The 13277-nt window shown below is 44.0% G+C and overlaps 1 pseudogene; it reads left to right on the forward strand.

Moving 5' to 3' along the window:
* Positions 1–995: 995 nt before the first annotated feature.
* On the forward strand, positions 996–8509 carry LOC129859049 (uncharacterized; annotated as a pseudogene).
* Positions 8510–13277: the final 4768 nt, after the last annotated feature.

Raw genomic sequence — 13277 nt, forward strand, 5'->3', positions numbered from 1 at the left:
GGCCTTGGGATGAGACCTGGCAGGACTGACGTTACTCACCATCAGCTGGCCTGAAAGTGATCCACAGTTACAGCAGTGAACTGTAATATTTAGGACACATAACTGCAAGGGACTTCCTTCACCTGGAGTTTGCTGATATTGGCCTTTTAGAGTTTGTCTCTGTTTTTACCTTCCTGTGGTGAGCAGTATGCCAAAACTACTCCAGGATATTAAAAAAAAAAGTTTGACAAAAATAAATCTAAGTAATGAATGTTGAAGAACATTAATTATATCCAGGAAATAGTTGGCAACCGTATCCATGGTGGATATCCGTGGAGAGTATGTGGAGGGGAGGCCAATTCATTGTCATGTCATTCATACAGACTTTAAAACTTCTTACGGCTGAGATCGGCTGAGATCCCGTTAATGGGATCGACTTGACAACAGCCAGTGAAAGTGCAGGGCACCAAATTCAAACAACAGAAATCTCATAATTAAAATTCCTCTAACAGTCAAGTATTTTACACCATTTCAAAGATAAACTTGTTGTTATCCCACCACAGTGTCCGATTTCAAAAAGGCTTTACGTAGAAAGCACACCATCTGATTATGTTAGGTCAGTACCTAGTCACAGAAAAACACAGCCATTTTTCCAGCCAAAGAGAGGAGTCACAAAAAGCAGAAATAGAGATAAAATGAATCACTAACCTTTGATCTTCATCAGATGACACTCATAGGACTTCATGTTACACCATACATGTATGTTTTGTTCGATAAAGTTCATATTTATATCCAAAAATCTTAGTTTACATTGGCGTATTATGTTCAGTAATGTTTTGACTCCAAAACATCCAGTGATTTTGCAGAGAGCCACATCAATTTACAGAAATACTTATAATAAATGTTAATAAAAGATACAAGTGTTATACATGGATCTTTAGATAAACTTCTCCTTAATGCAACCGCTGTGTCAGATTTCAAAAAAACTTTACGGAAAAAGCACACCATGCAATAATCTGAGTACGGCGCTCAGACACAAAAACAAGCCATACAAATACCCGCCATGTTGTGGAGTCAACAGAAGTCAGAAATAGCATTATAAATGTTCACCTACCTTTGATAATCTTTATCAGAATGCACTCCCAGGAATCCCAGTTCCACAATAAATGTTTGTTTTGTTCGATAAAGTCCATCATTTATGTCCAAATACCTCCTTTTTGTTTGCGCGTTTAGTACACAAATCCAAACTCAGGAGGCGCGGGCAGGTCCAGGCGAAATTTCAGATGAAAATTCATATTACAGTTCGTAGAAACATGTCAAACGAAGTATAGAATCAATCTTTAGGATGTTTTTATCATAAATCTTCAATAATGTTTCAACCGGAAAATTCCTTTGTCTGTAGAAATGCAATGGAACGCAGCTAACTGAGCTCCTGGCACTCTGCCAGACCCCTGACTCAAACACCTCTCATTCCCCCCTCCTTCACAGGAGAAGCATCAAACAAGGTTCTAAAGACTGTTGACAGCTAGTGGAAGCCTTAGGAAGTGCAATATGACACCATAGACACTGTACATTTGATAGGCAATGACTTGAAAAACTACAAACCTCAGATTTCCCACTTCCTGGTTGGATTTGTTCTCTGCTTTTTGCCTGCCATATGAGTTCTGTTATACTCACAGACATCATTCAAACAGTTTTAGAAACTTCATAGTGTTTTCTATCCAAATCACAAATTATATGCATATCTTAGCTTCTGAGCCTGAGTAGCAGGCAGTTTACTCTGGGCCCCTTATTCATCCAAGCTACTCAATACTGCCCCCAGCCATAAGAAGTTAAAGCTCTAATCGGCCAACCAGTAAAATATTACATAGTCAGACAGATACACTGAGTTTTTTCAGTCATTTCTGCTGGCCTTGCAGTCTATCCATGACATTTTGCTTTAGCACAGTCGCTGCTTTGTCTTGCAAACCAAGCTCAGTCACAACTTCATAAGTGTTTGTCTAGAGCAGAAAGTCCCTATCTAATCTGTAAATGTTTCACAATGCAATACACTTTGCCCTATAATTATTTGGCCAATAGTAAAAAAAAACTGGAATGACAAGCACAGGTACTGTATTCATTACAATCCATTAAGAGGGAGAGGAGTTTGTTTCCACAACGATAAACCTGTGGTCCTTTCTCCATGGAGATGGCCCCGGGGTCTGGTTTCCATGACATTAAGTGATGTTGGTGGTGATTCTGCTGTGGACTGCCACATCCACAGATGGGGGAGGTGAGTGACAACCATCATCAGTCTGTCTTAGTTCTTCTGTCTGTCTCAAAAAATTATATTCCAAAATAACTCCAATAGATGTAGGATCTTAATTTGATCACTCTTTTGTTGCTGTGCATTTTCTTGCACAGGATGAAATGCAAAGCTTTAGTATATTCAAGTTTCAAAAAAGGCTTAACTATTATCCACATAATAATTCACATTTCCTGTTGCTGCAGGATTATTTTCCTGCTGTAGCGAACAGGCTCAAGGTAGATCCTACATCTGTAGTCCTAGGTCTGTTTGACAGTAAGTGCTGAGCTAGCATCAGCTGGGAGGAGGGAAGTTGTTATCACACTGGACTGACAGGATTTTACTGATATAAACTCACTGGAATCACCTCACATGAGTTTAACTGTAAAACAAGCTTCTCTGAAACATGAATTACTTAATTCAAGAGCAGACTATTCCTGTTGGCCACTTCCACCCTAAGGCAAAGTGTTATACAGATGAATGATCATGTGATTCAAATCATCAAATTAAATGTATTTATAAGCCCTTCTTACATCAGCTGATATCTCAAAGTGCTGTACAGAAAACCAGCCTAAAACCCCAAACAGCAAGCAATGCAGGTGTAGAAGCACGGTGGCTAGGAAAAACTCCCTAGAAAAGCCAAAACCTAGGAAGAAACCTAGAGAGGAACCAGGCTATAAGGGGTGGCCAGTCCTCTTCTGGCTGTGCCGGGTGTAGATTATAACAGAACATGGCCAAGATGTTAAAATGTTCATAAATGACCAGCATGGTCAAATAATAATAATCACAGTAGTTGTCGAGGGTGCAGCAAGTCAGCACCTCAGGAGTAAATCAGTTGGCTTTTCATAGCCGATCATTAAGAGTATCTCTACCGCTCCTGCTGTCTCTAGAGAGTTGAAAACAGCAGGTCTGGGACAGGTAGCACGTCCGGTGAACAGGTCAGGGTTCCATAGCCGCAGGCAGAACAGTTGAAACTGGAGCAGCAGCACGGCCAGGTGGACTGGAGACAGCAAGGAGTCATCATTTCAGGTAGTCCTGAGGCATGGTCCTAGGGCTCAGGTTCTCCGAGAGAGAGAAAGAGAGAATTAGAGAGAGCATACTTAAATTCACACAGGACACCGGATAAGACAGGAAAAGTACTCCAGATATAACAAACTGACCCTAGCCCCCCGACACATAAACTACTGCAGCATAAATACTGGAGGCTGAGACAGGAGGGGTCAGGAGACACTGTGGCCCCATCCGATGATACCCCTGGACAGGGCCAAACAGGAAGGATATAACCCCACCCACTTTGCCAAAGCACAGCCCCCACACCACTAGAGGGATATCTTCAACCACCAACTTACCATCCTGAGACAAGGCTGAGTATAGCCGACAAAGATCTCCGCCACGGCACAACCCAAGGGGGGGCGCCAACCCAGACAGGAAGATCACGTCAGTGACTCAACCCACTCAAGTGACGCACCCCTCCTAGGGACGGCATGAAAGAGCACCAGTAAGCCAGTGACTCAGCCCCTGTAATAGGGTTAGAGGCAGAGAATCCCAGTGGAGAGAGGGGAGAGACAGCAAGGGCGGTTCACTACGCTTCACTACTGCTGAGAAGGATCACACTCCAGGACCAGGGCAGATACAAGTGTTACACCAGCATTATTAAAGGCAACAAGGTGTTCTTCATTAACATAGCAGTAGAGGGTACGGAATGTCTGCCTGTCTGTCTATAATGATCACTTCATTGCTGCTCCATGTGTAATGTCTACTTTGTTGCAGCTCCAGTCCGCTTGGTGGACATACAGTTAACAGATGACATCATCACCTGCAGTTCTACAGGTATCTACCCCGAGCCTAAACTCACCTGGTCCACTGACCTTTCATTTGACCCTGGAACCATCCAGAACTCCACCAGCATCAAGGTGGATGACCGGGGCCTCTATGACATCACCAGCACAAAACAGTTTAGCAGAAACCGAACCAACATATGTACTTTGACCTCTGGGACAATAGAAAGGACAGCAACCCTGAAACAGCAAGGTAATCAATTGATCAACCCATTAATCAAACATTTCATAAATCAATGAAGAAATCAACAAATTATCTGGCTGCAAACTGTACAAAAACAAGACAACATTGTGAGATAAAATACACAAAGATCAAGCTAAAAAGGCTGTTTCTCATGACATCATTTCAGATCCGGTCCAGGGTTCTCCAAGCAGTGAGGTGTCCATCCCCTGCAGTGTCTCTCAATCTGACCTCCTGACCTTTGACCTCACCTGGAGGTTCAACCAGATAGTCACCATCCTCACCTCCACCAAGGGCACACCTCAGATGCAGGTTGACAACCAGTGGAAGGGGCAGGTTCAGAGTTTGTCTGACTCTGGCAGCCTTCAGCTCCACAAGTTAACCATGATCCACCAGGGAACCTACAGCTGTGAACTCTCTACTGCCAGAGACACACACCTGATCCTCACCTACCTGTAGATCACACCTGACAAACTAACTGATGGTACAAAGTTCACTTTTACTGTTTCCCCTCACTGTCACAGGATCACATTCACAGGATCACATTAAACAATAAAACTGATACTCTGTATTTTCTCCTTCAGTTTCAGATGGACTGAGTCCAGGTTCAATCACTGGTATAATAATAGCAGCAGCAGTGATTATAGCAGCAGTGATATGTTACCTGCTGAGAGGTAAGTTATGATGATGATGACATCATAATCTGTTGAACCATTTAACACAACCACCTCCTGATGAACAGAGAGGAGGGTTTCATTGGTGGCTTTTGGTGAACAGCTTTCACTTTATGATATTTTACTGTCTCCCGTTTCAAGGTTTTCTGCCCAAATGCAGAAGTAACATGGTCATTTGAAGAGAGAGAGTCACTCTCTGCCACAGGTAGACCTCCATGGAATATTCATGTCCTTATGGTTACAGGCATTTACTCATACTAGCTGTTTGTGTGTCTGAATACTGCTAACTCACCCTAAACTCACCTATCCCCCTCCAGCAAATACAAATGGTCCAAATGAAAATGGTTGGGCGTGTAATACCACTTCAGAATGAAGAAGAGAGGAAGACATAGAAAGACAACAACAAGGTGAAGGAGAAGAGGGGTCAGCCACATCAACCATAGTAATGCCTTGAATCAACATTAAGAAAAATGTCCATAAAAATCATAAATCACTAATAACATTCAGAGAACTTACAAATTAATGTATATATCTAGTTTCCAACAAGTGTTCTTGATTGGCTGTAGAACGGCCTTTATACAGTAGGATTGGGTGTAGTGTGTGCATATCACATATTGTCTGTGTGTATCAGATGTAATGTTTGTTTTCCTCCAGCACTAAACCAATAGGTGATATATAACACCATGTTTCAGGTTAATGAATGTAATGAAGTCATCCAGTCCCTGAATAAAGGAGGGGAGTTAAATGAAATAAATTAGATTACATGTAGTTGTCCAGGAGAGACCGGTACAGGGAGTACTTGTTAGTGGGACAAGGTTTGGGAACCGCCGGTCTAAGCAAATCTCTGTTTAGATACACAACAGTAGGTCAGTTGTAAATATTTAATAAAATCACACAAGTATATACAGTGGGGAGAACAAGTATTTGATACACTGCCGATTTTTCAGGTTTTCCTACTTACAAAGCATGTAGAGGTCTGTAATTTTTATCATAAGTACACTTCAACTGTGAGAGACGGAATCTACAACAAAAATCCAGAAAATCACATTGTATGATTTTTAAGTAATTAATTTGCATTTTATTGCATGACATAAGTATTTGATACATCAGAAAAGCAGAACTTAATATTTGGTACAGAAACCTTTGTTTGCAATTATAGAGATCATACGTTTCCTGTAGTTATTGACCAGGTTTGCACACACTGCAGCAGGGATTTTGGCCCACTCCTCCATACAGACCTTCTCCAGATCCTTCAGGTTTCGGGGCTGTCGCTGGGCAATACGGACTTTCAGCTCCCTCCAAAGATTTTCTATTGGGTTCAGGTCTGGAGACTGGCTAGCCGACTCCAGGACCTTGACATGCTTCTTACGGAGCCACTCCTTAGTTGCCCTGGCTGTGTGTTTCGGGTCGTTGTCATGCTGGAAGACCCAGCCACGACCCATCTTCAATGCGCTTACTGAGGGAAGGAGGTTGTTGGCCAAGATCTCGCGATACATGGCCCCATCTATCCTCCCCTCAATACGGTGCAGTCGTCCTGTCCCCTTTGCAGAAAAGCATCCCCAAAGAATGATGTTTCCACCTCCATGCTTCACGGTTGGGATGGTGTTCTTGGGGTTGTACTCATCCTTCTTCTTCCTCCAAACACGGCGAATGGAGTTTAGACCAAAAAGCTCTATTTTTGTCTCATCAGACCACATGACCTTCTCCCATTCCTCCTCTGGATTATCCAGATGGTCATTGGCAAACTTCAGACGGGCCTGGACATGCGCTGGCTTGAGCAGGGGGACCTTGCGTGCGCTGCAGGATTTTAATCCATGACGGCGTAGTGTGTTACTAATGGTTTTCTTTGAGACTGTGGTCCCAGCTCTCTTCAGGTCATTGACCAGGTCCTGCCGTGTAGTTCTGGGCTGATCCCTCACCTTCCTCATGATCATTGATGCCCCACGAGGTGAGATATTGCATGGAGCCCCAGACCGAGGGTGATTGACCGTCATCTTGAACTTCTTCCATTTTCTAATAATAGCGCCAACAGTTGTTGCCTTCTCACCAAGCTGCTTGCCTATTGCCCTGTAGCCCATTCCAGCCTTGTGCAGGTCTACAATTTTCTCTCTGATGTCCTTACACAGCTCTCTGGTCTTGGCCATTGTGGAGAGGTTGGAGTCTGTTTGATTGAGTGTGAGGACAGGTGTCTTTTATACAGGTAACGAGTTCAAACAGGTGCAGTTAATACAGGTAATGAGTGGAGAACAGGAGGGCTTCTTAAAGAAAAACGAACAGGTCTGTGAGAGCCAGAATTCTTACTGGTTGGTAGGTGATCAAATACTTATGTCATGCAATAAAATGCAAATGAATTACTTAAAAATCATACAATGTGATTTTCTGGATTTTAGATTTTAGATTCTGTCTCTCACAGTTGAAGTGTACCTATGATTAAAAAAAATGATACAGACCTCTACATGCTTTGTAAGAAGGAAAACCTGCAATATCGGCAGTGTATCAAATACTTGTTCTCCCCACTGTATGTACATGGGACTGTCAGAAACATACAAGCTAGTCAAAATCGCAACACTGTTTCCTCAAGCAACACCTTTCCAACTGGAAAAGATCAGCAGCCAACAAATGGCGTGTTACAGACTCTAACACAAGGCTACACTACAATTGTCAGCAATCCACATGCTTCAGGGGTGTCTCAAAAAACAAACATCTCCTTGCTCCTGGAAAAGCATGCACTCATAGATGTAGAATCAGTTTACATACAATAGACCCTGAGGTGCGTATGACAGGTGTGTGTGATCTCTTTACAGACACACACGTGAGGTGTGTGTTCTTGGAGGAGTGTGTCCTGCCCTGCAGCTTCCAACCAGACCGTGATGAGGTCGTCAACTGGCTCAAGCAGGAAGTGCCTTCCACTCCTTCCAGCGAGGAGGGGAGTGGACTGTGCATGAGCAGTACGCTGGCCGCACCTCCCTCACACACCTGGTTTCCCGTGGCAACACATCACTGCACCTGACGGGGTGTGGCCCAGGGACCGCGGCAGATACAAGTGTCACGTGCGTACCTCTGCAGGCGTGTACAAAGCCAATGCCATCGTCACGGTGGAGGGTGAGTCAAGCTGTCAATAGAACAGTAGAGACACCCACAGTGACTGTCCTAGCTTGTTGCAGTTGTTCTATCAACAATCAGTTGATGTGTGTATATATAGTACCGGTCAAAAGTTTGGACACACCTACTCATTCAAGGGTTTTTCTTTATTTTTTACTATTTTCTACATTGTAGAATAATAGTGAAGAAATCAAAACTACAAAATAACACATATGGAATCATGTAGTAACAGAAAAAGTGTTTATAAAATATAAAATATATTTTGATTTGTTTTTCTTCAATGTTGCCACCTTTTGACTTGATGACAGCTTTGCACACTCTTGTTATTCTCTCAACCAGTTTCGTGAGGTATTCACCTCCCTCTCCTGGAGTTTCACAAATCACAACGAAGCGGACCTCATCCTCACCTACGACAGCCAATCACAGCTCAGTTCTGCCTCATCACCCTGGGAGGCCTGTGCGTGATTGGATGTCCTCAGGCTTCCGCTCGGTGACGGATCGCTGCAATTGGTCAACCCAGTCAGTCTGGAACACACAGGGACCTATAGCTGTGTTTACTCTTCCCCCCAGAATACACACACAGAACACACCGGGGTCAACATCTCAGCTGTCACTGGTGAGAGAACACTCACACCTACACACACTAACTATACCGACGAGTGTCTGTTAGGGGTTTACCGTCTCTGAATATCACCCGTGTGTATATTACCTGTGTAGATATTACCTGTGTGTCTGTTACCTGTGTGTATATTACCTGTGTGTCTGTTACATGTGTGTCTGTTACCCGTGTATCTGTAACCTTTGTGTCTGTAACCTGTGTGTCTGTTACCTGTGTGTCTGTTACCTGTGTGTCTGTTACCTTTTATAAGTTGCTTGTTTGTATGTTGCCTGTGTGTCTGTTACCTGTGTGTCTGTTACCTGTGTGTCTGTTATATTACCTGTGTGTGGGTTATGTTACCTGTGTGTATGTTACCTGTGTGTATGTTATATTACCTATGTGTATGTTACCTGTGTGTATGTTATATTACCTGTGTGTAGGTTATATTACCTGTGTGTCTGTTACCTGTGTGTATGTTATGTTACCTGTGTGTCTGTTACCTGTGTGTAGGTAAGCGTATGACATGTCAACAGGCATCTCGGTGGTGGATCTTTGCCGCGGTGAAAGCAATGCTGACTCTCGCCCTCACAGGAATTCTGGGAAATCTGAAAGTCCGAGGTAAGGAGTATGGGCAGGGGGAAGGTTTAACTATAATAATAAACCTATATATTCACAAATGTGTAGTAATACGGAGAGAACTAAGGGTGAATGAGCTTGCAGGTAAATGACGGTTGAAATACTTCTACATTTACCTTATCTGTACCTGAGGCCCCTGTCACCAGCAAACCAGTCCAAGCCCAGAAAGAGACCAGAGGAAACCAGTGAAATGAAGCCAGTGAAACCTAAGTCACAGTCCAGCTTTACTGTGGAGTGTATGTGTAGTACCCGGCCAGACCCTCAACTAACTGTAGTATCCAGGACAGACCCTCAACTAACTGTAGTATCCAGGACAGACCCTCAACTAACTGTAGTATCCAGGACAGACCCTCAACCATCGGTAGTATCCAGGACAGACCCTCAACTGTAGTATCCAGGACAGACCCTCAACTGTAGTATCCAGGACAGACCATAAACTGTAGTATCCAGGACAGACCCTCAACTAACTGTAGTATCCAGGACAGACCCTCAACTAACTGTAGTATCCAGGACAGACCATCAACTAACTGTAGTATCCAGGACAGACCCTCAACTAACTGTAGTATCCAGGACAGACCCTCAACTAACTGTAGTATCCAGGACAGACCCTCAACCATCGGTAGTATCCAGGACAGACCCTCAACCATCGGTAGTATCCAGGACAGACCCTCAACTAACTGTAGTATCCAGGACAGACCCTCAACTGTAGTATCCAGGACAGACCCTCAACTAACTGTAGTATCCAGGACAGACCCTCAACTGTAGTATCCAGGACAGACCCTCAACTAACTGTAGTATCCAGGACAGACCCTCAACTGTAGTATCCAGGACAGACCCTCAACTAACTGTAGTATCCAGGACAGACCCTCAACTAACTGTAGCATCCAGGACAGACCCTCAACTAACTGTAGTATCCAGGACAGACCCTCAACTAACTGTAGCATCCAGGACAGACCCTCAACTAACTGTAGTATCCAGGACAGACTCTCAACTAACTGTAGCATCCAGGACAGACCCTCAACTGTAGTATCCAGGACAGACCCTCAACTATCTGTAGTATCCAGGACAGACCCTCAACTAACTGTAGTATCCAGGACAGACCCTCAACTAACTGTAGTATCCAGGACAGACCCTCAACTAACTGTAGTATCCAGGACAGAACATCAACTAACTGTAGTATCCAGGACAGACCCTCAACTATCTGTAGTATCCAGGACAGACTCTCAACTAACTGTAGTATCCAGGACAGACCCTCAACTATCTGTAGTATCCAGGACAGACCCTCAACTAACTGTAGTATCCAGGACAGACCCTCAACTAACTGTAGTATCCAGGACAGACCCTCAACTAACTGTAGTATCCAGGACAGACCCTCAACTAACTGTAGTATCCAGGACAGACCCTCAACTAACTGTAGTATCCAGGACAGACCCTCAACTAACTGTAGTATCCAGGACAGACCCTCAACCATCGGTAGTATCCAGGACAGACCCTCAACTGTAGTATCCAGGACAGACCCTCAACTGTAGTATCCAGGACAGACCCTCAACTGTAGTATCCAGGACAGACCCTCAACTAACTGTAGTATCCAGGACAGACCCTCAACTAACTGTAGTATCCAGGACAGACCATCAACTAACTGTAGTATCCAGGACAGACCCTCAACTAACTGTAGTATCCAGGACAGACCCTCAACTAACTGTAGTATCCAGGACAGACCCTCAACCATCGGTAGTATCCAGGACAGACCCTCAACCATCGGTAGTATCCAGGACAGACCCTCAACTAACTGTAGTATCCAGGACAGACCCTCAACTGTAGTATCCAGGACAGACCCTCAACTAACTGTAGTATCCAGGACAGACCCTCAACTGTAGTATCCAGGACAGACCCTCAACTAACTGTAGTATCCAGGACAGACCCTCAACTGTAGTATCCAGGACAGACCCTCAACTAACTGTAGTATCCAGGACAGACCCTCAACTAACTGTAGCATCCAGGACAGACCCTCAACTAACTGTAGTATCCAGGACAGACCCTCAACTAACTGTAGCATCCAGGACAGACCCTCAACTAACTGTAGTATCCAGGACAGACTCTCAACTAACTGTAGCATCCAGGACAGACCCTCAACTGTAGTATCCAGGACAGACCCTCAACTATCTGTAGTATCCAGGACAGACCCTCAACTAACTGTAGTATCCAGGACAGACCCTCAACTAACTGTAGTATCCAGGACAGACCCTCAACTAACTGTAGTATCCAGGACAGAACATCAACTAACTGTAGTATCCAGGACAGACCCTCAACTATCTGTAGTATCCAGGACAGACTCTCAACTAACTGTAGTATCCAGGACAGACCCTCAACTATCTGTAGTATCCAGGACAGACCCTCAACTAACTGTAGTATCCAGGACAGACCCTCAACTAACTGTAGTATCCAGGACAGACCCTCAACTAACTGTAGTATCCAGGACAGACCATCAACTAACTGTAGTATCCAGGACAGACCATCAACTAACTGTAGTATCCAGGACAGACCATCAACTGTAGTATCCAGGACAGACCCTCAACTGTAGTATCCAGGACAGACCCTCAACTAACTGTAGTATCCAGGACAGACCCTCAACTGTAGTATCCAGGACAGACCCTCAACTAACTGTAGTATCCAGGACAGACCCTCAACTGTAGTATCCAGGACAGACCCTCAACTAACTGTAGTATCCAGGACAGACCCTCAACTAACTGTAGCATCCAGGACAGACCCTCAACTAACTGTAGTATCCAGGACAGACCCTCAACTAACTGTAGCATCCAGGACAGACCCTCAACTAACTGTAGTATCCAGGACAGACTCTCAACTAACTGTAGCATCCAGGACAGACCCTCAACTGTAGTATCCAGGACAGACCCTCAACTATCTGTAGTATCCAGGACAGACCCTCAACTAACTGTAGTATCCAGGACAGACCCTCAACTAACTGTAGTATCCAGGACAGACCCTCAACTAACTGTAGTATCCAGGACAGAACATCAACTAACTGTAGTATCCAGGACAGACCCTCAACTATCTGTAGTATCCAGGACAGACTCTCAACTAACTGTAGTATCCAGGACAGACCCTCAACTATCTGTAGTATCCAGGACAGACCCTCAACTAACTGTAGTATCCAGGACAGACCCTCAACTAACTGTAGTATCCAGGACAGACCCTCAACTAACTGTAGTATCCAGGACAGACCATCAACTAACTGTAGTATCCAGGACAGACCATCAACTAACTGTAGTATCCAGGACAGACCCTCAACTAACTGTAGTATCCAGGACAGACCATCAACTAACTGTAGTATCCAGGACAGACCCTCAACTATCTGTAGTATCCAGGACAGACCCTCAACTAACTGTAGTATCCAGGACAGACCCTCAACAGTAGTTACTCACCATCAGCTGGCCTGAAAGTGATCCACAGTTACAGCAGTGAACTGTAATATTTAGGACACATAACTGCAAGGGACTTCCTTCACCTGGAGTTTGCTGATATTGGCCTTTTAGAGTTTGTCTCTGTTTTTACCTTCCTGTGGTGAGCAGTATGTCAAAACTACTCCAGGATACGTTTGACTAAAATGAATCAAAATTAATAAATGTTGAAGAACATTAATTATATCCAGGAATTAGTTGTCGAGACTTAGTCTTTTCTAATCGTTTGGCTCCGAACAGAAGCATCATTCTTGTTATTGTTCCATTCCCCTGTTCCGACCAGCTAAATAAAGTTCTGAACCGGTTCAAACCCTAAAAACTAACGGTTTATATAGTTTATTTCTGTTCATTTTTGAACCTCTGAAATCTGTTTGTTTTACATTTAGCTGAACATGACTTCACCAATCAGTGAGGAAAGAGCAGCTTGCTATGGAGCGGGCAAGTTACATGAAGCTTGGATTGAAGCGCTGGACATCTTGTTATGACATGCATTATCTGAATTAGAC

The sequence above is a fragment of the Salvelinus fontinalis genome, chromosome 7, assembly GCF_029448725.1.
Source record: "Salvelinus fontinalis isolate EN_2023a chromosome 7, ASM2944872v1, whole genome shotgun sequence".
In the NCBI taxonomy this organism is placed as follows: Eukaryota; Metazoa; Chordata; class Actinopteri; order Salmoniformes; family Salmonidae; genus Salvelinus; species Salvelinus fontinalis.